The sequence below is a fragment of the Hyaena hyaena genome, unplaced genomic scaffold (assembly GCF_003009895.1).
Source record: "Hyaena hyaena isolate Hyena2069 unplaced genomic scaffold, ASM300989v1 scaffold_353, whole genome shotgun sequence".
Lineage (NCBI taxonomy): Eukaryota > Metazoa > Chordata > Mammalia > Carnivora > Hyaenidae > Hyaena > Hyaena hyaena.
This window is the reverse complement of record NW_024080987.1, coordinates 1,535,872-1,563,259: the sequence shown is the minus strand read 5'-3', so window position 1 is coordinate 1,563,259 and position 27,388 is coordinate 1,535,872. Positions and strand designations below refer to the sequence as shown.

Sequence of the window (27,388 nt, the reverse complement as noted above, 5' to 3'; positions counted from 1 at the left end):
GGTGGCAAGTGAGAATTTCTCCCCATAGGGGCACCTGGGTGGCTCAGTCAGCTGAGCTTTCAACTTCAGCTCAGGCCATGATCTTGCAGTTTGTGGGTTCGAGCCTCGTGTTGGACTCTGTGCTGGCATTTCAGAGCCTGGAGCCTACTTTGGATTCTGTGACTCCCTCTCTCTCTGCCCCTTCCTTGCTTGCACTCTGTCTCTCTCTCTCTCTCTCAAAAATAAACATTAAAAAAAATTTTTAAAAAGAAATTTTCCCCACAAATGGAATTCATATATATCCAGGTTCATGTTCCATAAAGCCTGACTTCTGAAAAGCTCTATAAGTATCATTCTGTTTTTACTATGAAAGCATATATGTAAGAAGACAAAATCCAACTTACTTCAAAGAATATTCAAGATATTAGGATCTTGATCCAGTATGTTAAAGAAGTCTTAGCAAGAAGTAGCTATGGCCAAATGGAAAATTGAGGCTTAGGACAGCACACAAATAAATGTGAAGATCTATGTAGTCTTCCGTGGCTCTGGGCTACCAGAGAGCCACGTTTTCTTAGGGAATGATAAATGGTGACCAACATGGTGAGATGTACATATATGCAGAGTGCCCATGACTTGTTCTTGTCTTTCATTTCTATATTCATATGTACTGTTTCAGCCTCCTCTTTCACACAGAGGAGGACATTCACGCATGTACACATTTAGCACACACAGCCATACATGCAAAGTCACTCAGTGTGTTGAACCACTGTCCTTCCTGCTCTCCCAGCATTTTTCTTCTTATTTTAGGAAAATTTTTCTTCCTCTCCTTTTCCTTCTCTCTACTAGTCTTTTTTCTTTGTTTAATCCCTCCAACTTTCTTTTTTATTTAAATTTGTAGAGCAAAAAAGAAACAAAACAAAACAAAAACCGTGCTTAATAACGAGTGTCCCAAACTTTCTCTGGTTATAGCGTTCTGAATATCTCAGTAATTTTTTTTCATGGTGCCCCACAGGCCAAAAGAAACACTTTACAGTTCTGTTTAATTAACATAAGTATATATGTCCTAATAACTGAATGGCTTTTTGAAAAAAAATTGAAAGAAAAATCTTTTTACTTCACACTTAGAAACCCAAATTACTCACCAATGGTGTGTGTGTGTGTGCGTGTGTGTGTGTGTGCCTGCTGGGTACAGCCCAGCCCTCAAAGCTGGGAGTCAGATTGGATGTTGTCATCCTCATTTCTTACTCCATATTGGCTTTCATGCCATATTTTCTTTTATATTACAAATGTTATCAAAAATCCAACTTTGCAGACTTATCAGATTGAAACACACGTAGAAAATCTAAAATTGAAACTGCGAATTACTTCAAGTTAGCAACTTGTGTTGTGCCCAATGGATGTTGCTGTTTTTCATTTATTGAATGTATTTTATTGGTCTCGGAATTTACAGTGGTGTCCTGGGGTACCATGGCACATAGCCTGGGAAGTGGTGGCTTTACAGAAAAAGAATAATATTGATATCAAAGTAAAATAAAGCAGGTGTTTGAAGTGGAAGTAGACATATTAAAGGCACTAATCTTGAAAGTTCCTCATAAATTTCCCCAAATCCTTTTGTTTAATCTTCACAAATTAATCCACCTATCATTTCATTCTTGTCAAATAAAGGTCACTTTTTTTAAGCATCTACTCTTGAGATTAACAATCAAGAATTTCATGTCCAATCATACTTTTTTGTTTTATTAGTATTTCTTTTATATTATCTTTTAATAAAAACTATATATTTAAGGCAGATAACATGATGCTTTGATATACATAGTGAAGTGATTACTATATGCAAGCTAATTAACATAACTTCCTAGAATATATGAAGATTATTTTAGACTATCTTTTGACTAATGCACATGTACACATACAGCACGCACAGCCGCACATTCAAAATCACTCCATGTGTTGAACCACAGTCCTTCCTGCTCTGCCAGTATTTTTCTTCTTATTATAGGAAAATTTTATGTTACTTTTTAATTAATATAGTTGATTAATAATTCAATTTCCATTAAAAAATTACCATTTAAGGTTAATTTTGTTTTTGGATTTAACCTAGGAGTCTCATAATGACCATTTGTAATAGTATCTTGTGGAACAAATTCTAACTTCTCACGAGTTAACTCACAAATATACTTCTGACCTGTGTTTTTTTTTTTTAAATTGGAGATTTAGTAATAGACACTCCTTGCAGCAAGTCAAGAATTATACTCTATGTCATGTGTCATGTTAGTTATTATCTTTACTAACTGTCCAAAAGGCTGACTTTTGGCACAGAAATTTTGGGTTTGCTTTTTTCCTTGGTGTATCTTTTTTGGTGTTTCCATCTGACAGTGTGCTTCTCAGCATAATTTAGTGGCAGGGCTAAAGTGTAAGACAAGAGTGGGAAGGTGGCTATGTTGACACTAGAATTGTCTTATTTGACTTCTGTTGCTTTTTAACAGATTGTTGATCTTGGACTAAAAATCTACAGACTGTTAAGCCAAATTAAGGATCCAAATGCAGTAGTTTTATTATTTTCAATTAAACGTCTTTCATGAGAAGTGGTAGTACACTGAGTACAGGATTTGTTAAAAAATTGGGTGGTTGATGTTTTAGAATATAAGCACAAGCATTGTTCTGCTTTACATAAAAACTGCTGAACATAAAAATAGGGTCTAATTTGGGCATCTAATACATCTTGTTAAATGAGATCTAGAAAATAATGTAAGGTTTTATAACTACATAATCAGCCAGTATATTTTATGGTGCAAGGAACCAAGTAACTTGACTTCATCTTCTTTTTAGTAAAATAAAAGATTGAATCATTCAATTGATTTAATTTACAGGATGTTTTTCTGTTTATCTTTCAGATTTTATTGACCTGATCCAAGGTATCTTGTGACTGCTGGCTGGAATTAAGGTTGGTGATGTGTTTATTATTGATTATGAATCAGCTGTGAAATAAAATCAAGGCATCTTGAGCCTTTGGAGAATTGGGTTCAACAACTGTTGCAGAGAATGGTGTTGAAAGCTGAAACTTAGTGAGAAATGGATGCGTTTCAGACTTGGGGTGCTTAACACACGTTTTACTCAGGAGCATTTGTTTTCATAGTTAGTATAATTTCTTTGATTTTCAACTGTTGTTTCATTTATTTTACCTGTCTTACAAGCTGAATTTTGATCAAATAAAAAGATCCAAATCTAATTTATTCCTTTAATAAATACACATGTCAAAAGAATGACTTCTTTGTAAGGCTGACTAACATTTTAAAGAAGGATCAGCTTCCTGAATTTGCAGGGAAACTTGAGGCCCACAGTTTGGTGTCCACACTTCCTGAGGATGATGGAGTGGAGACATTGCTTATCAGCTGCAAATTTCAATTAACTGGCAAAAATGTTAAGATGCCATTCCTTTTGTTCTGTTTTCTTGTTAATTGATTTTATGAGAGACTCAAAACAGATTAACTGAGTTTAGAGTAGTAACAGAGAGCCTTAGAGGGTGCTCACCTCAGTAAGCTTGGAATTTCACTTATCCTTTCTATTTTCTTCTTTAAAATATGCATTCAGATTTTAAAACAAAGGAAAAAACGAATCCCTGTATGAAATGAGGGCTTTTCTTGCTCATATAACAGCAAAATGTCAGGTGTTGCAAAACTTTTTATGTAGGGCTTTGATTAATAATTAACATAAAGAAAAACATTGGCGGGGCGCCTGGGTGGCTTAGTCGGTTAAGCGTCCGACTTTCGCTTAGGTCATGATCTCGCGGTTGGTGGGTTCGAGCCCCGCGTCGGGCTCTGTGCTGACGGCCAGCTCAGAGCCTGGAGCCTGTTTCAGTCTGTGACTCCCTCTCTCTCTGACCCTCCCCTGCTCGCGCTGTCTCTCTCTCTCTCTCCTAGAAATAAATAAAACATAAAAAAAATAAAAAAAAAAAAAAAGAAAAACATTGGCTTTTCATTTATGCTTACATTAATCAGGAATTTAGCCTTCAAAGCCCATATTTCCCCTTCGAACCACTCTGTAGCACATGGCAGGCACACAGCAAATATGTACTTTTTCTGTCTTCAATTCTGACCTCACTCTTCCACCCCCTACACACACACACACACACACACACACACACAGACACACACACCACTGACTGTTGTTTCTCTCTTTCATGTACAAACTATGTGTCCTTGTCCTGGAAATATGTGTGGATTGTAGCAAAGAGACTATGTTGGAATCATGACTACTGATAATTAGAAATAATAAGCAAAAGAGTAAAGTATTTACACAAGAATAGTTGAGAATATTTCTGTGTAACCTGTATTATTTTATTATGTATGCTCATATAGTTGGGAGTTGAGTTTATTGAAGATATGTAGCTTGGTTTCCTTTCTTATCTGCTCCTCAGTACATTCTATGTAAACTTGCACATATTTAAACATGAAATTTCTTGTAAGACCTTTTGAACTTTCGGCTACTCTTCTTTTTCCTGTCAGCCTGTATCCATCTGCCAAACAGCAATTACAAGTAGATGACATTTTTGGCAAAGTATAAATCTTTGAATCAGAAATATTTTCATATACAGGGTTAACTTTGAATTGTTACTTTTTCATCTTAATTGAAAGTAAATTATACTTTGCCCCTCTTCCTTGTTGGATTGTGTTTTATGGTGGCTATGCTCAACATGGAAACTTGAAATCTCTTCTCCTTTTGGCTACTTTTCAGAAAGAAGAAAAAAATGAAAATGACCATTCTTTTCTAAACTAAAGCTAAGTTCTTTTGCTTCAGGAAAAAAAATGTCCTTATAGAAAAGCTCCTTCTTAATATTAGCTAAGCAAAATAACTAGTGATGCTGGATAAAAGCAAGATATAGATAGAGGTTTATAAAATGAAGTGTCAGAAATGTTCTTTCACTTCTGTACAGCAAAGGAAACCAACAAAATGAAAAAGCACCCTACTTAATAGTAGAAAATATTTGCAAATCTGATAAGATATTCAAAATATGTAAATTACTCATACAACTCAATAGCAAAAACACAATCTGATTAAAAAATGGATAGAGGACTAAATAAGATATTTTCCCAAAGAAGACATACCAATGGCCATTGGACACATGAAAAGACGGTCAACATTACTAATCATCAGGGAAATGCAAATCAAAACCAAAATCAGATGTCACCTCATACCTGCTAGACTGGCTAGGATCAAACAGATAAAGAATAACAAGTGTTGGCAAGGCTGTCTAGAAAAGGAACCCTTTGTGCACTGTTGGTGGGAATGCAAATTGGTGCAGCCACTATTAAAAACAGTATGGGGATTCCCCAAAAATTTAAAGACAGAACAACCATATAACCTAGCCGTTTTGCTTCTGAAAATGAAAACACTAACAAAAAGATAAATACACCCTCATGTTCATTGTAACATTATTTATAATAGCCAAGGTATGAAAACAATCTCAATTTCCATTGATGATGAATAAAGATGATGTAGTGAGTGAGTGAGTGTGTGTGTGTGTGCAAAATGGACTATTACTTAGCCATAGAAAATAATGAAATCTTGCCATTTGTGACAACATGGATGAATCTTGAGGGCATTATGCTACATGAAGTAAGTCAGACAAAGAAATATAAATACTCTATGATGTCACTTATATGTGAAATCTTAAAAAAAAAAGGTGAAAACAACCTAAGTTCATAGATATAGAGAACAGATTGGTGGCTGCCAGAGGCAGGGGCATGGGGGGGTGGGCAAAATGGGTGATGGGAGTTAACCCATCTATATATATCTATCTATATATATATCTATATATATAACCTTTCTATATTAAAATGAATAAGTTATGGGGATATAATATACATCATAGTAACTATAGTTAATAATACTCTACTACCTATTTGAAAGTTGCTGAGGTAATAGATCTTAAAAGTTCTCATCAGAACAAAATAAAATTTTATAACTATGCACGGTGACAGATTTAACAAGACATTTTGCAATATGTACAAATATTGAATCATGTTATATACCTGAAAGTAATGTGATACTATATGTCAATTATAACTCAATAATTTTTTAAAAAATGTCTTTGCAGTGTTTCATCAATTCTGAGATGTCCATTTCTTTCACATAAAACTATGTAAATGTAAAAAAAATGCCATAGTTGGCAGATATTTTTTCTTTCTTCCTGGCAAATTAAATATGTCTTACAATAGATTGTATCTTAGATTCTATGATATTACTGAATTTAGATTGGCAAAAAGTTTAAATTCCCTAAAGTTATTAGAAATGGGAATCAGAGTGATGGCCAAAAACTGGAAAGTCAAACTTGATACTGATTCTTGAAAACATTTTGCACACCCTTCTTATCTTTAAAAATATATATATATATAAATGTGTATCTGTATTTCCAATTTATTTTTTCTCTACATTATTAATACTGCTACTAATATTTTGGTAGATTTCCCTCCATTTTTTTGTCTTGCTTTGTTTTCACAAAATTAAAGTTAAACCTTGTATTTTGTAATTTGTGGTTACTTGAAAATGATTTTAATGACTGTGAGATGTTTTACCCTATAGATATTCCATAATTTTTTCACCATTTTACTTATTGTTGGACATTCAGATGATTTCTAATATCTCACGTATCAACTTGGACCTGGACCTCCCTCCTAATTCTAGTCTATACCTCTGCCTTGAATTCTGATGCTTTCTGTATGTTTCTATACTGCTAGGCTGCTTGCCATCAAGTTCTTTGCTTTCATTATCTTATCTGTAAAATGGGAACAAAAGTAACTTATACTTCATTAAAATATTAAGTGTGGTAATGTATAATTATGAATCTTAAAAAAGGGAGGATTCCAAATCACTTTTAAAACCTCTATCAAAAGTCTATCCCCCCCCCCACCCCAGGTTTTACATGAGGATTACATTCTGGTGCTTCTCTTAAGGCAGGGAATAAAGCTAATGAAGATCTTTAAACTGACATTTAAAAAATAAAATATAAATATTTTAAAATAAAATATAAAATTGAAGCCAGAAGTTTTATACACACACACACACACACACACACACACTGATTTTTATATGTATTTTAAACTGACCAAAAAGTAATTTGTCTTTGTTCTGATGAGTGATATTTTATCTTTTATTAAAGATACTATTGACAAACTAAGCAGCATATTGCACAATTGAATGGACTCACTTAAGAAAACCAGTGTAGAATGGAGTACCTGGGTGGCTCAGTCGGTTGAGCATCTGACTTCAGCTTCTGTCACAATCTCACGGTTCATGGGTTTGAGCCCCGTGTCAGGCTCTGTGCTGACAGCTTGGAGCCTGGAGCCTGCTTCAGATTCTGTCTCCCTCTCTTCCTGCCCCTCCCCCACTCAGGCTCTGTCTGTCTGTCTCTCTCTCAAAAATAAATAAACATTAAAAAAAATAAAAACAAACAAACACAAAAAGAAAACCAGTGTAGAAAATGAGAATAATATAATCAGGAGTGTGGAGAGAGGATACCGTTATGTCTTCTGAGTCAGCTTTGTGCTTTGAGCTTTCCAGGGTCAAGACCAGCAAGTCTTTGACAAGCTACATAGTCATCTTCAGTACCACCTCAAGGAGAAACCCTATTTCATTTCTAAATTGCTTCATGTTGCTTCACACATCCCTCATAGTGTTTGTTCATACTTCTATATGTTATTATTAGTTCTGGATATTTCTTATCTCTCCTAGTAACTCATAGCAACTGGGGTCTTTGCCATTTTGTCTCATGACCCTGTCAGGCCTTATAGGAGTGAACATCTAGAAAATGCTTATTGTATGAATTCTAAAGATTAGAAGTCACAATGAACAATTTTATTGCATTTCTATAAACTAAACAGCTAAATATATATATATGTATGTATATATGTATATATGTCCTAATTATTATTTTTTAAGTTTATTTATTTATTTTGAGAGAGGCAGAGACAGCATGAGTTGGGGAGGAGCAGAGAGAGGGGGAGAGAGAGTCCCAAGCAGGCTCTGCTCTCAGCACAGAGCCTGACGTGGGACTTGAACACATGAACCTATGAGATCATGACCTGAGCCAAAACCGAGAGTTGGACGCTTAACCGACGGAACCACCCAGGCACCCCAGTAGTAATAATTATTAATCAGTGTATTTTCTCCCCTGGTGATGGAAAATTTTGAACAAAAAAAGGAAGGACTTTGAATAAATCACCCAAAAAACATTTAAAGCAGTAACAATCATTAAGTTTAGTTTGTGGATTTAAAAAAGCAAAGGTGAATGCTTTGTCATTTTGTATTATTCCTACGTTTAGCATAATATAATAATAGTGTAAATATACTAATGGATGAAAACTTACCCAGACTTCTAATCATTGGATTAGAATGTAACAAAGTGTAACAAAGTGACTCTGAGATTCCAGAAAGATTTGCAGAATGCCTAATTATTTGCTTGCCACTTTAAGGAGAGATCCAAGGCTACTAGAATCACATTTCAAACTGGAAAGACCAGTTGGTTCTAGGGAGAATCTGCTTTCTCTTGTGCAGCTTTCTGAAATCTGAAGCATCTTAAATACTTACTTCCTCCCTTTTATAAAAAGTAATCCTTTCCCGTTACAAGCATTGAAATGAAGAAATAAGCTTGTGGCATGATTTGGAATGGGAGAAGTGGGGGTGACAGCTGTAGGAGAGGAAAAGTTTTCCCTTCTTTCCTTCTAGGTTCCTTAGCTAGCCTACTAATTAAATTGACATAGGACATACTAATGGGAGAAAAACAGATTTCATTTTGTATGAGAGCTCATAAAAATAGGAGACTCAAAGAAGTTACCAAAGCAGGCAACTTTTGTACCTTTTAGCCAAAGAAGCAATAAACTTGTGAAAAATTGACACGGTAAAGAAGTTTGGGCTCAGGGGTAGTAAACTGGTGAGGAAGTAACAAGGTTTGTTTATACAGCCTTCTGGACTCTGAATTCCCTCTCTCTGGTGATAAGGATGTCTCTTTACCTCCTTGTGCAGGGAGGATACCTTTCATAAGGGAGATTTATGTCCCACTTTCAGGAGGACAAAGGAGGGTCAGGGTATCTTTATTGCACTGGTTATTTCTTAAGTAACTTTAATTTAAAATAATCAATATGCCAAAGTGACATACTTTGGGGTAGCCTGCCCAGAACCTAATTATAGACAAACTTGCTATCACTTCTCAATCTCCTCATATGATCTAGGGAAATACCTCAGGAAGGTACATTTCCAGAATTGCTCTTTATTTTGACAGAGTCTTGACATACTGAGGAAATAGGCTTGTTGATGTCACAGAAGACAAATAGAATAAAGCAACTCACCGGAAATATATTAAGTAGCTAATGAGTCTATTTTTTCTATGTCAAAAAAAAATAGTTGAGTCTTTTTTTCTTAACTAAATGGTATCAAATGGCTACAAAAGACAGTCCTTTGGCTATCTTTTCAAATAAATCCCTTGCTTCTGAAATCAATCCTGTGATTTAATTCACTGACCAGCTAGTTTTTATTCTTTTCCTGAATTCATGTGAAAGAAAGAATGCTGTTCCAAAGAGTAGCTCGGCTAATCTTTTTGCAGATTATTTATATCATTAAAGAATACCATGATTTTAAGTTGGGCCTATATCTTATTAGGGAAGTTTGGAGGATTTAAAAACATAAGAAGTACATTTTCTTCTTATGTAAGGAGCCCATTCATTTAGAAATCCTTTATTTCTTTCATAGTCTACTTACTGCAATGTAATAACTTTATATTATTGAAAGGGGATATGCTTTCTTTTTCCTCAGCTTGTATAAATCCACGTGATATTATTGTTTCATTAGTTATTCAACTAGTAATAGAAAATCATCAGTTGCAGAGCAGAAAAAGGAATGTAGCATATAATATATACAAGTTAGATAGACATATAGATATGCCTACCGGTGTTGGATAGTTTTGGCAATAAACAATATAAGGGCTTTGCTTCTGGGCACACTTTATGGGCCATTCTTGTTAAAGAAGGTAAAATTATCTGCCTTTTCTGAACCAATTCCCTACAGTTATTTAGCAATATAAGAATGTTAGTTGAAAAATCAACTAGAATTGGTTTCATTCCATATTATTCAATGTCTCGTGACCATCAGCTTATGTTGTTTCAGAGTCATTGCTTTGTTTACTTTTCTTGCCACGACTTTAATCTAATTAGTAAAGAGCTGAATAAAAACAAAACACTTAATACATTATACACATGTTTCTATGACTATATTTTTATATAGTCTCTTTCTCATGTCTCTTTCTCAGCCCTGCTTTCTGTCTTTTGTAAAAATTGTATGTCTTTTAAATAAAGTTTATGGTTCAAAAGTAGAGCAAGCATATTGGCCAATTTTTAGAATATAGATTTTAAAATTTTATCCTCCTCATTTTATTAGTAGAGAAACTTCGTTACAAAACCAGACACAGTTTTTATTACTGGCTTCTGTGTAAAATGTAATAGTCCTTAAAATATAGAGGTCTTTTGGGGGATAAAAAATAAGTATAAAAAATGGTTCAGTAAGCAGAAGGTTTAATTCGATAAGCAGCTTTATAGATGCAAACACTTTCAAATTCCACTTGACTTTCCATTATCTTTCAGGGACTCAGAGATCTAACATAGATGATTTGGCAATAATATCACAGGGAGAGGACCTTTGTATTTAGTTTCTTTGGGATTCTCTACCTGTTTTAATTAACTGGAAATTAGGATATACATTTTTCACTATTAGTAGTATGTTTGAGGCATGCACAAGCAGCTATGTAGGCTAGCTGAAATCAGTGACCAAAAATAAATTTACTTCTATTTTCAAGCCAGGCTATTATATATAGGTGTTTAAGTATAGTGTGATCACCTTTTCTCATATTTCATACATGTATCATACAATGTAAAGAAATACATGTTACATATTAATTACGTAAATGACCTTAAAATATCTTATGATACTTTAATGATTGTGCATCAATTATAGATATCCATTCCCCAGAGAAGTTACCTAAATAATTTTTATTTCCCTTATCAAATATCATTCTGCCCTTTCCACCGTACCTGGAATTGTGTTTTCTTTTTACATTGCAGACACTGAATAAATATTTGTTAATTTTATTAGTTTCCTCTATCTATTTACTCTTTGGATTAAATGTAGTATCTTTTCCACTTCTATGTCATGGTTTGCTCAGTGATATTTTTACCAGTTTAATATTTATCCCATAAAGACCACACAGATTTTGTTCTTGATACTTATTTGTTTATTTTATCGTTTTGATTTTGTTCTATATGGTGTCCAACTCAGTAGGTCAAACAATGTACCATTTTTTTGGATGCAGGAGTCAATAGCTAAGGTGGCCCCATATAGAAGGAGGTACACCACTTCATAGGGTGAGATGACGTTAGGGGTCCGGGAAGTAAGAAATGTGCCCAACAAAGAGAAAAGTTTATGTAAAAAAAAAAAAAATCCTAATCACAGATAAATGTCTGATAGCCAAATAGAAACTTTTAAAAAGGAAAAAGGCAGGGAGTGAGGAGGGGAGTAAAATAGCCCAAATGTGAACTCTTTGTGCCTGTGGGGAACCAAACAGTCCCATTGTTTCATGGAAATTCACAGATGAAAGTATTTCTAAATCATGAGTTGTTATCTGTACTCTCATATTAAAATCTTTGCATATATGAAATAAGCCTACGTGAGAAAGTATAGTTCCAGTGAAACAGAACAGTTATTAATAAGTCAAGTGTTGGGCCACCTGGGTGGTTCAGTCGGTTAAGCATCCAACTTCGGCTCAGGTCATGATCTCACGGTTCATGGGTTTGAGCCCTACAACGGGCTCTGTGCTGACAGCTAGCCCAGAGCCTGGAGTCTGTTTCAGATTCTGTATCTCCCTCTCTCTCTGACCCTCCCCTGCTCATGTTCTCTCTCTCTCTCTGTCTCTCTCTCAGAAATTTAAAAAAAAAAAACATAAAATATAAGTCAAATGTTGAGAATACACTTGAAAGTTATTTGAGTGCTGGGTTCTGTGGTTGCTTTAGAAGTATTAAAAATGGTTCCTTTGTTCTCCAATAGCTTGTGGTCAAGTTAAGGAAAGGGAAAACTAAAGCATCTAGATAGTAACTAATACATGGTGATACAATCAAATACTAAGTACAGACATAACCATAACCTTCTCAAGAGATCTAGAGAAGATATAATTGCCTTTACAGAGATCTCATTTTAAAAAGAGCTTAAGTTGGGTTTAAAGGTGCATAGAATTTAGGCAAAATAGAAAGTGAGAGGTAGAGAAAGAAAGGCATTTCTTGAAAGGAGTCTGTGGAAGCCAAAGTATAGAGAAGGTCCTAAAGACTGAGAAGTTAGAAACCTCAAACAAAAGGTGTAAGACAGGATTACTTTGGACCTGATTCTATCTCTTCCCTCTGTTTTTCTGTCTCAGTCTTCCCTTTCTTGTTTTTTTTCTTTCCACAAATATTTGTTGAACCATGCCAAATGACAATAAAATACAATTTAGCAACAAATCTGATGTCGTCTGTTCAAGGAAAAACAAGGAGTACAGTACCTCACAAGCAGTGGTACAATTCCTGGGGAACTTTGGTTGGTTAAATGTGAGTTTTACAGAGCATTAGAAGAGGCATTGCAGAAATGGCCTGATTGGCTAGCAGATCAAAGATTTCTTTCTAAGCAGGTTCTATTTTCTAGGGTAAGGTAAGCTAGCTAAAGTGGATTGGAGGATTGTGACTGGTATACGTTAGGATTTCTGGACAGTTGTTTCCCAAAAGTGTAGGCTGACTTAAGTTTCAATTTGTGACCTGGGCTTGGCTACTGGTGTGGGTAGCTTCCATTATGTTGATCCATATATCCTTTCTCAACTTTTATGTTTATCTGTTTTTTTCACTCTGAGCAGAAATTCAATTCATCATTAGATCTTTCATACTCTTTTGGTGAGCAAATAGTTACATACAGAAATACTAATGTGAATGTCTGTTCCAAGAGCTTCCATTAAGAAAGTTACATTAGTGTGTTAGATTTTGTGAAAAAAAAAAAAATAAACACTACTATCTCAACACTTGGAACTAATGTTCCAGCTGACATTCTTGCTATCAGGATTTATTTAATTTTGAGATCAATGTCATCAAACTTGTTTAGAATTAAATGTAAATGAAGTAGTAAAATTAAGCACTATATCAAATTTCACATGAGAAATTTGGAATTTCACCATTTAAATTTTTTTGTTAAATTATCTAAAAAGGCTCCACTACAGGGAAAAGGGTTAATTGGAATTGAAATTGTTGGGGAAATATAATTAAAAACAAACTTCTCCCAACTCAGAAATCCTCTCCACAAAGATAGTAGAGAAAACAACAACAACAAAAACAACCTTCTATTGAATAACATTAAACTAGAATGTGATGCACATTGCAGGCAATTCAGTAGGAGATTGCAAAGACCAAAAGAAATTTCAGTCTTTTTTTTATAATCAAGCAGATAAAACACATTATCTACATACTTTCAAGAGAAACAGTAACTAATCCTTCCATAAGAGCACTAAATTTACCGTAATTGGGGTGGCCATCTGTGTTAGCTAATTGGCTTTCTCTAGAGGAGAAACACACTTCTAACCTTTATGATAGCAAATAGTTTTACAGTTTGGAGCAAGGAGCCCACTGAAGTTAGGCTCTTCATCTCCCAGGGAAGATATAAGGAGAGAGAGATAGAGAAGCTACCTCCCTTCATGTTTGCATTAAAGAAAAAAAAAAAAAAAAAGGCTCCCAAGCCCTTGAAGAAACAATCCTGAGTGTGAGAGGGGCCAGAGGCTTAATTAGCCATTATAAAGATTTACATGCATTTGAAGAGGATGAAAACAATTCTAAAAGATAAAGAAGGGGGTGAAGTCTCTACTCTCATTTTCAAGGGACAGAATGAAAACTTCTTATTTTTCATTTGTATTTGCCCTTCCAATGAATAAAATTACTACTTCTTTAAAAAAGTAATCCATGGCCGGTTTGGGTCCTCCAAATATACTGCTAGCATATTCTAAAACAAAGGGAAAAATAGCCTTTAGAGTGGAAAGATTTAGGTAAAATCATCACTTCTTCAGAATCATTGTAACTCATTGCCGGATAAATTAGTGGGGCCGTACTGCTAAGATTTGGCCTTTGTCAGGGTGGGCTCATTCTCTGCATAGGGCGGAGTGGACGATATAAAAATAACTTAAGCTACTCCTTTAAGTGTGTTCAAAGCTTTCTGGTGCATTTAACTTAAACTCTCTCAACTGGTGGACCTCTGGTACTCATTCAGATGCTAATGTCTGGCCTTCAGCTTTTTTAAAGAAATGCAAGCTGGAGGTCACGTGACCCTAATTACTACAATTATGAGCTTTCTGGGAGTAATCATTCTGGTTGCACCCAGATGAGCATCTGCTGATGATAAATAGGTATGGAGATTACTAAAACCAGGCTTCCTTATAAGACATCCAGTTATTAATGTCTTCATATGTATACGTATACAGAGCGAAACCCATATACTCTAACGAGAGCATTCTTTTTCCGTACAGGTTATTTTTTTTCCTTAATATTCTTCTTCAGACTTAATTGGAACAGTTGAAAATGCATATTTGTGTGTGTGAATATATTAGCATTCTAAAGGAGGACGTGGAAAAAAACTCTAATAGTGACTAATAATGACTAATAACGAAGCAGCACCCTTCACCTACACACATTTTAGTTTTCTGTGCAGAGTAAAGAATGTTACAAGGGTTTAATCTCTCCAGCAGAAGTATCATTTCATATCATTTTATTCTGTTTTGTTTTATTAATTTGGAGGTGAAGACCTAACTTCTAATCATAAGGGAATGCATTTAAAGGGAAATTCTCCAAACAACATAAGGCTTCTAAGAGTCATTCTTTCACAGGGAAATTATTTTCCCATGTAAGTAAGGCCATTTACTTCTCAAGAGGTTATCATTTCATAGGATAGTTTTAGCAAGGTTATTTACCTGTTCCCTATGATGCTCTTCAGCATATAGTGGTCTCAGTTTTAGATTTCATTGTATATTATTGGATTATTTTTACCCTGGCCCATAAACACAACAGCATTTGAGCAAAACTCTGTTCATGGTGAATTGCTATCTTCTTGGAATAATGTTGATTGACAATAGTGAGATTAAAGATGATGTACGGCATCCTCATTTGAAAATCCCTCATCATGGCAACTTGCCTCTAAAGTCAGGTTTAGAACTTATACTTTCCTATTTTAGTGATGAGGCAAGCTAAGCTTACTTTCAGTCTGTGTAAAATGACACATAGTAAATTACTGGTTCATTAAAGAAGTACTTTTGTGAGCACCATGACGTGCCAAGAAGTGTGCCAGAAGGTATAGGGGAGGAAAACCAAATTTCCCTTTACCCTTCTAGGTTCTCAGCTGAGACAACCCTGTAGCAAAAGAGAGATTAACAGGAGGAAAACAAATTCAATTTGATTTCATTAATCCATGGGCCCCAAAGATATGAGATCCAAAGAAGTGATCAAAGCAGTCAGATTTTATACCTTTTAGACAAAGAAACAATAAATTTGTGAAGAGTTGACAAGACAAAGAAGTTTAGGTTTGGGTAACAAATTACTGAAATAACAAGATTTGTTTATATAGCCTTCTTGGCCCAGAAATCCCTATCAATGGTGATAAGGAGGTCTTCCACCTCCAAGTTCAGGGTGGGTATCCTTCATGGAGGGAATTCGAGTCCTGCTTTTCATAGGGACAGAGAAGAATCAAATTGTCCTTTTAACTTCAGTTGTTTCTTAAGTATCTTTAATTTCAAAATAATCAGTATGCCAGAATGGCACATTTTGGGGTGTGGCCCAGAACCCCATCAAAAAGAATATGAGAGACATAGTCTTGCTTTCTCATATTCAGGACTTAAGTGGAACAGCCTTTGAAATACAAACATGCCCTCTACAGCACATTTATGTGGCATATTTACATGTGAGGCAGAGTTTGCTAAATAATTTGTCTTCATCTATCAACAAGTTAAAAATGCATCTATTGATGGCTTCTAAAAGCCTTTTTGTGGCAGCACCTGTCAAGTTTCCCTCCCCCCCCCCTTTTTTTTGTCATCACTAGGAAATGACACAATTTATTCTTAAAGAATAAAGGATGTCTGATTGGATCATAACCCTTTCCTCCTACCTTCATCTGTCTGTCTTTGTTCTTCTGCCTTGCTTCTTGTAAACTCTTTAATCTTTAACAAAAAAAATGCTACTTCAGTTGTAAGGATTGAGATCTCTCTTTTCTAGCTTCTCAGAGAAAGAAGAGTAAAGAGACTTGGCTATATTCGAATTCTGTCAGCTGGAACTCTGTGCCTTTCAAAGATAACATTAAAAGCACATTCATCTTCCATCTAACCTGATAAGCCAGGAAATTGGGATCTTGAGATCGATAGTTAGAGCTTTACATATAAGATTCTGTAACATATTTTAAAGGAGAAGCTTCACACACTAATTTGCTAATTGAGTAATTATCATGTCATAAGTATCAGACCCCCCCATTCCTTTCACTGAAATGATAGATTAAATATTTGATAATATAGTTCAGTTGTTCAGCATTATAAGACTTCTTATAAGTAAAAGCATAAATCACACACACAAAATTTTTGACAGATGTTTAGAGATTTGGTTCAGAATAGGCTGTCTTCATAAATGTAATTAAAATGAGGGGAGTTTGCTCATTTTTGAAGATGTAGCAGCACCTGTGGTGAGCTTCTCCTCACACCAGAGATCCAACCAAACATCTATTGTCAGCGTCATTCCCACCAGTCATTTCTGCCACAAATGGCAGTGCTCTGTTTACTTCACTAGTTGGATCTCATCTATGATAGGAGAGAAGATTAAAAAAAAAAAATAGGAGTGACATAGACATCAAGAGCTAATCAGAGCAGAAAGGCATGGCTGTGAATGAAGAAGGCAGAAGTCAGGAACATTATAAACATGGCCAGAGCAAAATGATGTCATTTGCCACAAAATAGCATTTTGAAACCTGAAGGCAGAGGAAGAAAAGTGAGCTGGCAGAAGTCTTACAGATTTAGATTAATGATACTAAATCATGTCATTGAGGTAGGTTGACAAATCTTTTTTCTTTTTTAAATGTTCTTTTATTTCTGAGAGAGAGAGAGAGAGAGCATGAGCAGAGGAGGGTCCGAGAGAGAGACACAGAATCTGAAGCAGGCTCCAGGCTCTGAGCTGTCAGCACAGAGCTGATCGCGGGGTTCGAACCGTGAGATAATGACCTGAGCCTAAGTCGGTCACTTAACCGACAGAGCCACCCAGGCGCCCCAGATTGACAAATCTTAAAGACTGAGGAAAATAGTGCCTTATAGCATGTTTCAAGAAATATTTGTAACAAATACTTTTCAAAATAACTTGAAAAGGGTGTGAATGTATTTTATGATTTGGAGTCACTGATTGAGGGTTTAAATCAATATATAAAATACATTTCAGGGTGCCTGGGTGGCTCCGTTGGTTAAGCATCCTACTCTTGATTTCCTCTTGGGTTATGATCTCAGCATTCGTGAGTTGGAGCCCTTTGTCAAGCTCTGTGCTGACAGTGCGGAGCCTGCCTAGGATTTCTTTCCCCCTCTTTCTGCCCCTCCCCAGCTCATTCTCTCTCTCTCTTTCTCTCTCTCAAAATAAATAAAGAAAATGTAAAAACATAAAATAAAATAAGTTTCAAAATTATTAATAGGTGTACAAAGCTTGCAGTTGTAAGTCTATTCCGATGAGAGAGACATGGAATCCTGGAAACTGTTATTAGGAGAGTCATCAGTTAAAGTCTTTCTGAAAGCTCCTATTTACAAGTGTTTTGTCTATTCACCTTTGGCCAAATTTTAAATCTTTCTCACTCAGGGAAAGTAATAGTTGATGCTACCTTCTTAGAAATAAGTGTCCCACTCAGACATGTTATAATTTACGGATAGGAAACACACACCAACAAACCATAGACTTCAACTCAGTGCAGCTCACAGGTATAGGTGACATAATAAGAGTAGTCGAGTAGTGCTGACTCTATTGAATTTATAGTTGTCTTTTCCTGTTAATCTATGGTTACCTCAGTATGGTTTTTAGATATAACAGGTTGCATGCTTATGCAAAGGCTGGTAAGCTACAAATTAAATTCTGATATTTGTATTCACCTGAAATTCGTTCCAGTAAATAGTTCCTCAGCGTCATCTTTTGCTACTTCCTCTCCCTTTGTTTTCCATTTTTCTGTTGAGGTGCATGTTCACATATCAGTTTCTTAGAGAAGCCTTTCTTCCATTGGGCTAGATGTCTCATCTATGCATTCCTGTAACATCTCCACTTTCCTCTGTCATTACACTTCACTTTATTTGCATTGCTTAATCAAACTTCATTTTTCTTATTAATTAGATTCAAAGTCCCTTGAAGGCGGAGACCTTGTCATTGCCTTGTCATTGCCCTCTTTCTATTACCTGCCTGATAGCGTTTTTGTAGCTATTAAGTGTTGATTACACTCACGGTCACTCTCATTGATATTGTTGGGTTGCTGGTTGTTATTCCTAGTGCCCTGTGTGCCCCGCTCAAAATACTGTCTTGAGTGGTGATAACCCTTTCTAAGCACTTTGTTTGGGCTGCCCTATGCCTGGACTTTCTGCATTTTGGAGGCTGGGCCTCTATGCCACATCTTCCTTTCTGCCCCTCCTGATCTGCAGAATTCCCTTCTTCTTCCCCACTGGAAGCCCCTATCATATTCAGCAGTCAATCAGACTGCAATATTCTCACCTTAAGGAGCTTGGTAAATAAAAAGAAATCCCTTCAAACTGCATGAGAGGAATCAACAGACCTGTTCAGCTCCATTTGACTTTTTATTCATATATTTATTTTTTGCTAGGTGGTCTGAATCAAGGATGGAAGTGCCCTACATTTCCAGATCTGTTTCCTACAGATTCAGTGTTAAGCACTTAGTGCCGTTTATAGCTTAAGCGTAACTTTATAAAACTCTATTTTGAAAAGCTATGACTAACTATGGAAATACATAAAAAGAAAGTTAACGGAAATGAAAAGTCCCCTTCAAATCTGTTTGACAAGGCTTCTCTCATTTAGAAAAACAAAAACTATGTTGCTTGCCTCAATGATGACTTGTGCCAGTGTTATTTCTCCCATTTGCTAAAGATTCAAAATTTAGTTGGGCTTATTAAAACAGTTTAATGTATCAAAAGCCTACATAACGTGGTGTGAGTAAATGTTACTTCACAGCTTATTTTAGAATCTAGAATGGTTGGCATGGAAACCTTTAGAAGGCATTTTAGATGCTCGATACATAAAGATTTTCATTTTGAAAGTCCTGGTTATCTTATTTATTCCCACTTAGAATCAATTTTAATGTTTATTTCTATCTAGCTTTAGAAATATAATTTTTTCCATAGACAAAAGCAACTTCTTTAGTGAAATGTCTTAAAAGAAATATATATTTTATTAGAGAATAATAAGGAGGAGGTAGGCAGGGTGAGAGGGATAACTTTCAAGAATGAAGAGATTTAATTCCTTGGATATACATATGAACTATGGAATCATATAGAAATGGGTTCAAATGCTGATTCCAGCACTGACTAGTTATATGAAAATTGCTATATTAAAAGTCTTAAAAATTTAGATTAAAAATTGAAATGGCAGTAATAAAAAAATGAGGTAATATATGTAATGTACTTAGCAGAGTGTCCTGCCTGAAATACACATTCATCAACTTTCATACTTATATTTGTGAAATAGGAGAGCAGGCAAAAGAAAAATTCCACAAAATACTTTGGTTCAAAAACCTTTCCATTAGCCAGTCTTTATTCAATCATTGTCTTTTGCCTGAATATTGTGGAAGAGTGGTTCTAAAATGTCTCAAGGCCTTCACTAATTTATATATGCATAAACTTCTGTGGTTTAAAACAAGGTGTAAAAAAATTTCCACATCATTATTTTTTAAATTCAGTGCCTGTTGTGTTGTTCTGTTCCTTACGAGAGGCCTCTTACCCCATGATGGTGACCGCCAATGTTCCTTGGGATCCAGAAACGGCGGTTTGATTCCTGCCTCTTCTGCGAAGCAGCTGCATGGTTTTGAATAACAAATTTTAACTCTCAGGACCTGTGTTTTCTTGTATATAAATTAAGTGGAGATAAGCCAGATGGTTTCTAATGTATATATATTCGAGTCTTTTTTAATACTGTGATTGTTATCAACCTGGGTGTCAGGATATGGTCTGAACTTCTGGGCACTTTTTTCCTCGACACCACACACTAAATTCAAATATGATATTGGACATTACATAAAGATTATTTTACTTCCTTTGAAGCCCTGAATCTGCCATTCCTGCAGTGCCCAAAGACTGTCAAACTTTAAAAATATAACTTAAAGTAAATAAGCAAATAACTTTCTTAAACTTAGAAATATAGAATATTTGGCAAGTTTGATGATGCTGTTTTTCCAAACACCCCTTGCAAGTAAATGACAATTATTTCTAAATCTGTTTTTAAAAACACAGAGGTCAATTTTCCATATCCATATTCAGAATTGGTATTTCTTAGGCTTAAAACAGTTAAAAAGCAATTGGTATATTTTATACCAAAATTGCCAAGTGATATGAGGAAGTTATAATTAGAGAATGACCCAAAGGAGCAACTTCCCCAGGTTATAAAATTTGCCAGTATGTAGACGACTATTAATTCATGGAAGGCTAATCTGTAGGCACCGACTGTTGCTAAGCTGAGGAAGGTTCTGTCAGAGCCAGTCCATTCCTGAATGGACCGAGCCTTGGAGTGATTTGAGTTAGGGACAAAGGGAATGATGCCTTTGGAAAGGGAATCAGTGCATAATTATATAGACCTTACTCACCCAAAGTTTCAACCTTTCTAACTAAAGTTTTTACTAGACTATCAGAAGAATCTCACGATTAACTTTGGAAATTCCACTAAATCAAAACTCTGTTGTCCTTTCAAAAACCATTCACATGAAATTCTGTATACTTCAAGACTGCATATGTAGCTTTGTCCAAAGTTAGTTTAAACATTAATTTACAATTTCTTTTTTTTCCCCTTTCCAAAGAAAGTCTGGGAAAAAAAAAATCTTCACTATAGTAACTGATTAGTTCCATTTCCTGCAATATTTCTTTTCTTGTGGTTGCTGGTTTCTAGCCAATTCTATTTTTGCATTTATTTTCTCCATTACATTTTTTTTCTGAGTAGAAGAATTTTTGTGTTTTTCATTTCGTCAAAATGGAACTCTTCCCATGTCATGCCATGATTTTGATATTTTCAAAGCTTAGAAAGCAATATAGAGGAGATGTCCACATAATTAAACATACTATGGGCTTGGAAAAAACAATCTGATAATTCAGAATGTATCCTCAACCATCAGTGGATTGGGAGTGAACGATGACTTTTTTCCTTTGTCATAGGCTCTTGAGTATAGCAGTCAGCTTGATGCAGCTGTGGTCTAAAAGAGGAAACTACAAGTGTAGGAAGTGACCTCATGAGAATGCAAAAAACTAAGAGATTAAATAATAATAATATACAAAGACAAACAGCATATTTCATTGAGTGTATGAGAATTCTGAAAGTGGAGGGAAATGCAATTCAAAGAGCATACAGATAAATGTCCACATATGAGCACATGGAGATATACAATGGAGTGAGTGAGTCTTAGTCTTTTGGTTTTTGGTTATTTTCTGTTTTCTTGGGGGGTGGTGGTGGTGGGAGTATGTGTTTAGAGCACTCTAGTCTTATCTGAGTAAGCTACTGAGTATTTACAGTTCAGGATGTAAGCATTTATAAAATTAGTCTAGGACTCTTCCAGGGAGCAAGTCCTTCTGTCCTTCTGCGTCTGTGTTATATGCTGAAAAGTAAGAAGTTCCTGTAGAATTAACCTGCTAATTGAACTCTCTGTGCTAGATCCTTGAAGAAGTATTGGCTGATTTCTGCCATTCTGAAAGTAAAAGAAGAAAGTGTCACTAGAACGAGAGCTACAACCAAATCAAACAGTATTCCTATTTTTCTGATCGTGGTCATTGCCTGTTGGAAAAATTTTGTTTCAGACGTGGAATATAAGATGTGAAAACCTCTTCCTAAGCATGATCCTCCAAAACATATCTGTGATTGGGATATAGTTGAAAATCTGTAGAGCTAGCAGACCAGAAACCACCATAATACTTTTTTTCTCTCCCAGACCTACTTAAACTACATCTGTGAATATATGAATGTGATAGATCTCTACGCTGGAGGGCTCCCATGAATTCTACACTCTCACTATCTGAAGTTCTTTATACTAATCCTGGCATCTGGGGGATAAGTCACTGCTAAAGTTACAGGTTGGGATTGTCTCAGTTTCTTGAAGCAGCTCTGATGTCTGGTATCTGGTAGGCATCCTTCCCACGTTGCCCTGTGTGAAAAATGAAACTTCACTCTACCCTACCTTACCCTGTATTATTTTCTCCATAGCAGTTATATATTGTAGAAATATCTGATATGTTTTATTTATCTGTGTAATTGTTTATTATTTGTTTCCTCTAACTAGGAAGTTCCTGAGAGCAGGAGTATTTTTTTAGGTTAGTGCATTCATTTTGAGAGAGAAAGAGTGCATGAGCGTGCAGACAGCAAAGGGGCAGAGAGAGGGGGGAGACGGAGAATTCCCAGCAGCCTCCATGCACTCATTGCAGAGCCCCACATGGGCCTCAGTCTCACAAACTGTGACACAATGACCTGAGCTGAAATTAAGAGTCAGTTGCTCAACCGACTGAGCCACCCAGACACCCTGAATTTTCTATTTTGATTCCTGATGTGTCCCTAACCACCGGCACAGTATTTATCACATAGTAGATGCTCACTAAATATTTGTTGACGAAATAAATCTCATTGCTATTACACATGCATCCACTGTTGTCCGCTGGTCTGTGTTCTTCCCTTTCATATGCATGCACTCTCCATCTGCTCTTTCCACAGTTCCCATTCTCAATAGTGGCTTGCTTCACTACCATGAGGTTAAACCCTCGATTCCTTCCTTCCTTCCTTCCTTAATTTGAGTATAGTTGACACACTATGTTACATTAGTTTCAGGTGTACAATTTACTGATTTGACAAGCTTATAGATTACGCTATGTTCACCACAGTGTAGCTACATCTGTCCCGTTTCATCACTATTACAATATCATTGACTGTTCCTTCGGCTGTGCCTTTTATTCCCATGGCTTATTCGTTCTATAACTGGAGGTTGCACACTTGATTGAGGAGACTCTCTTTTAGATTTTTCTCAGGTGCTTAGTGTGACACCTTATGTGGCTATGTTCTCCTACAACTAGAGATTGAGCTCCTTTGGCTTCCTTAAGTTCTTCCTCCATATAAGACAGTGGTTCTCAGAGTGTATTCCATAGACCAGCAGCGTCAGCATCATCCGGGAGCTTGTTGGAAATGTAAATTCTTTTTTTGGGCCCCGCCCAGGACCTAGTGAATCAGAAATGCACGGATACAGCCCAAACCTGTTTTATCAAGCCTTCCCTCTGACTCTAATGCTAAAATTTGAGGTCTAGTGTTACATCCCTGGACATCAGTTGCATCCCTGACATCGTTTTTAATGTTCCAAAAAGCCTGTCATTTCTCTGGTTTCATTTCTTTGGGGGATCCAATAAGGGCTCATTATACTCAATTCTCTATTTAAGTTAGTATAGAGGTAGGGGCACCTGTATGGCTCTGTTGGTTAGGCCTCCAATTCCTGATTTCAACTCAGGTCATGAATTCACTCTTCATGGGATTATTTGAGCCCCACTTCAAGCTCTACACTGACCGTGTGGAGCCTGCTTGGGATTTTCTCTCTTCCTCCCTCCCTGTCCCTCCTGTGCTTGGACAAGCACGCACGCACTCTCTGTCTCAAAATAAATAAATATACCTTTAAAAAATATAAGGGCTTAAATTTTTTGGGGAATTTTTTGGAGCTCCAGGCTCCAAGCATGAGCATGGTAGACAGAATATAATAAATTGTGTGCCTTTGTAGAATTTGCTTTGCATTGTTGAAGCTGTCTTTCTTTTTTTCAGAAAATATTCAAAATCAAGTTTATAGAACACTTGATTATAATTCTCAATCTCTTGTTATATGTCCACCTCCTCGATCCTCCACTCCCCCACCTCCCCGCAACAGGACACATATAAATTCAACCCCAGAACCTGCTGGAAGTGAGCCATTGTTCTTCAGGGAAAATATTCAAAATAATAGGGTCTAAGACTAAAAAATTAAATATTTTAGAACAGGAAATATTACACAGATATTATACATTTTTTCCCAAAAAAGCCTATAGATTTCTGTTTTAGAGGATAGGAATGATTGTCCATTTTTAAGTATTTATGTACAAAATCTGCTTTAATTTGTTAAATAATATTGCACCTATCGTTTAGTTAAAACTGTTACCATCTATGGGAAGATACTTCAGTTGCCACATTTCACTCTTAATTTGATTATAATTTGGTTAATGTATTGAGAGTTCAGTCGTGCAAGCTTTGCTTCCAGCTTCAAGACCTTTTTACTGTGGTGAAAAAAGCACCAGGATTTAGGTCTGTCTCTCAAAAGCAACTGGAAAGGGAGCTGAACTCATTCATTCTAGGCTCTGCAGAAATCTATATCCATAGTTTCTCCTCAGTCATTTTTTTACATATTTAAAAACAGAACCACATTTCTTGCCTCTTTATGAGAAAGACCAGTTAATTATGGTTCCTTAATAATCTTTGTGTCTGAACTAAGAATAAGGAGGTGCTATTTGTCTTTCAGAGTGGAGTTTTCCTGGTTGAGATGAGAACTAAGGGGAGTTATAATTAGGAAAGTGGGGATGAGGGGCGCCTGGGTGGCTCAGTTGGTTAAGTGTCCGACTTCAGCTTAGGTCATGATCCCACAGTCTGTGGGTTCAAGCCTCGCATCAGGCTCTGTGCTAACAGCTCAGAGCCTGGAGCCTGCTTCAGATTCTGTGTCTCCCTCTCTCTCTGACCCTCCCCCACTCGCTCTCTGTTTCTGCCTCTCAAAATAAAGACATTAAAAATTAAAAAAAAAAAAAAGGAAAGTGGAGATGAGGTTGCAGCAGCAGCAGAGGTCAAAGGTGCAGTAGTGGAGCAATAAAGGCATTGCATTTTGAAGGGAAATAAGCAAGTTTTGGAAAACTGGGATTGTGGTGTTGTCACCACTGTATCTAATTAGCAGAGCATTCAGTCCAAACCAACTTGTAGCTAATGCATTGTGAGTGAACTCAGCAAACGATTGTATGTATGCTCTGATGAAGAGGTAGTGATTGAACTTATGGAATGAGGGGCATTGCCGGTGTGAAAGAGGAAGAGCACACTTCTATAAAAATCATAGGCATTATCATTAAGTCCATTAAAATAGCTCTTCAAGAAAAAAATGGCTCAATAATCAGGAATATTATTTATTAGTGTACCCAGGCTTATAATGACAAATAGTCCCCTACAATCCCATTTTTTAAAAATGTTTTCATTTTATTTTTGAAGAGAGAGAGACAGAATGTAAGCAGGGAAGGGGCAGAGAGAGAGGGAGACACAGAATCTGAAGCAAGCTCCAGGCTCCAAGCTGTCAGCATAGAGCCCGACACAAGACTCGAACTCATGGATGGTGAGATCGTGACCAGAGTCGAAGTTGGATGCTTAACCAACTGAGCTGCCCACGTGCCCCTAAAATCCCATTTTTAATTGCTCTAAAAGTAGAATTCCATTTGAAATAAGTAGGAGGCAAGCGGATTCATCAATCCCTAATGCGTGTCAGTAAGATGAAAAATGGTCCAGGGAGAAGCAATAAATACTTTGAGCAAATATGTATATGTCACTAAGTACCTAAAAGCTATTTATTTCTCATTTTAACCATGAACTTTCATTGTATTCTTGGCTATCCTAGATCAGTTACTCACTTCTGGACTGCTAAAGTAATTTGTTAGGATTACATATGGCCTAAGTTTCCTTTTCAATTAGTGACTGTGAAAGGAAAATGAATCCAACAATTCTATGAGAGTTGAGAGCAGAGTTTTTCTTAGGTATTTTTAATTTTGACTACATCCAGGCAAGAATAAAAAAAAAAAAACCAACAACCCTGAAAAATATTTGTCAGTATGGTTTAAAATTATTTTTAAAATTTGTTATCTTAATTAAATTCTGAAATTTGAAATAGCAGTAACTTAAGCCCATCGAAGTTTGGCATAGTGCTCCGTCATCATCGAGGACTTAGATACCCTCTATGTTTTTGCCCTGCCATCTTCAACATGTATCTTCCAGTTAGCGTGCCAGATGGCTGCGTCAGTGCCCACTGTCTGCAGACAGGCCTCCCAGGGCCTCCCAGGAGAAAAACAGAAGAAGGCCATGGGCCTACCTTCTACACATATTTCCTACTGGTCAAACACATCTCTTGTTCTCAATTCCCATTGGCCAGAACTTAATTATTGGTCGTGCTTTGTTATTGAGATGAAATGTGGCATTTATTCAGAACAAATACGTACCCAACTAACATCTGAGGATTCTTCTGCTGAAGAGGAAGGAGAGAATGGGTAATAGAGGACAATTTGTAGCCTCTGCCACACTAGAATTAGCTCTATGTATTTTGATAAGCAGAGGAGGAAATGCAGATTATTCGGGTTGCAATGAATGTTTACATGATTATAGGACAAATATAGAGAGGAAATTAAATATCTTTTGCAAATTGTGTAATTTGAGACCTTAAAGTTGCCTGCTGTTTATGAGGCTAAGCATTTTTCTCAGCTTGAATTAAATCATAAATGCTTCTAATTTGTGTTGATAACAGGACAAACGTTTAGAAGTTCCAGGCAGCATACTAGGTTCCTGATGTATATTATCTTTTTTTTTTTCTTTATAGCCATCTGACATTTTTTTGTAACCATCCAGTAATTCACTTTCTTTTGTAATTGAAGGATCTGAGGATTAGAAGAATTAACTGGTGCAAGGGCACATAGATAATTAAAAATGGAGTTGGATTTTTACCCATACCCATGTGATCATAAAATGTGTCTCCCCTATTACTTTTCTGTGTCCCAGGAGCTCCTCAGTGTCACTGGCATTGTATTCAGTTTGTTTCGTCCATCTTTGGATGCTCATTATTAAGGGTGATAACCTGTAGCTACTGATTAAATGAATGAAGTACTAGTTTCACTATTCTCTAATTCCATTATTTTTTCTGATACCATGAAATATTTCTTTCATTTGCAGATTATCTAAAGCTAGCTAGCTACTTACTGTCTTTGCTATGTTTAATTTCTGACCACATTCACACAATGGCTAAAATTTTATTAAGTAGGTGACATGATAAGTGGGAAATTCCAAGTAGTCCTTTTCTTCATAAGAAAAACAAAGGA

General features: G+C 36.0%; 1 protein-coding gene across 1 annotated transcript in view; it reads left to right on the top strand.

Annotated features, from left to right (window-relative positions):
• The window catches only part of MAP2 (microtubule associated protein 2), a 275,144-nt gene that overhangs the window by 64,481 nt on the left and 183,275 nt on the right, over positions 1–27,388 (top strand). Inside the window, exon 2 of the mRNA XM_039249970.1 lies at positions 2,874–2,923. The gene's annotated coding sequence lies outside the window, so the exon portion shown is untranslated. The remainder of the gene's footprint in view (positions 1–2,873; positions 2,924–27,388) is intronic.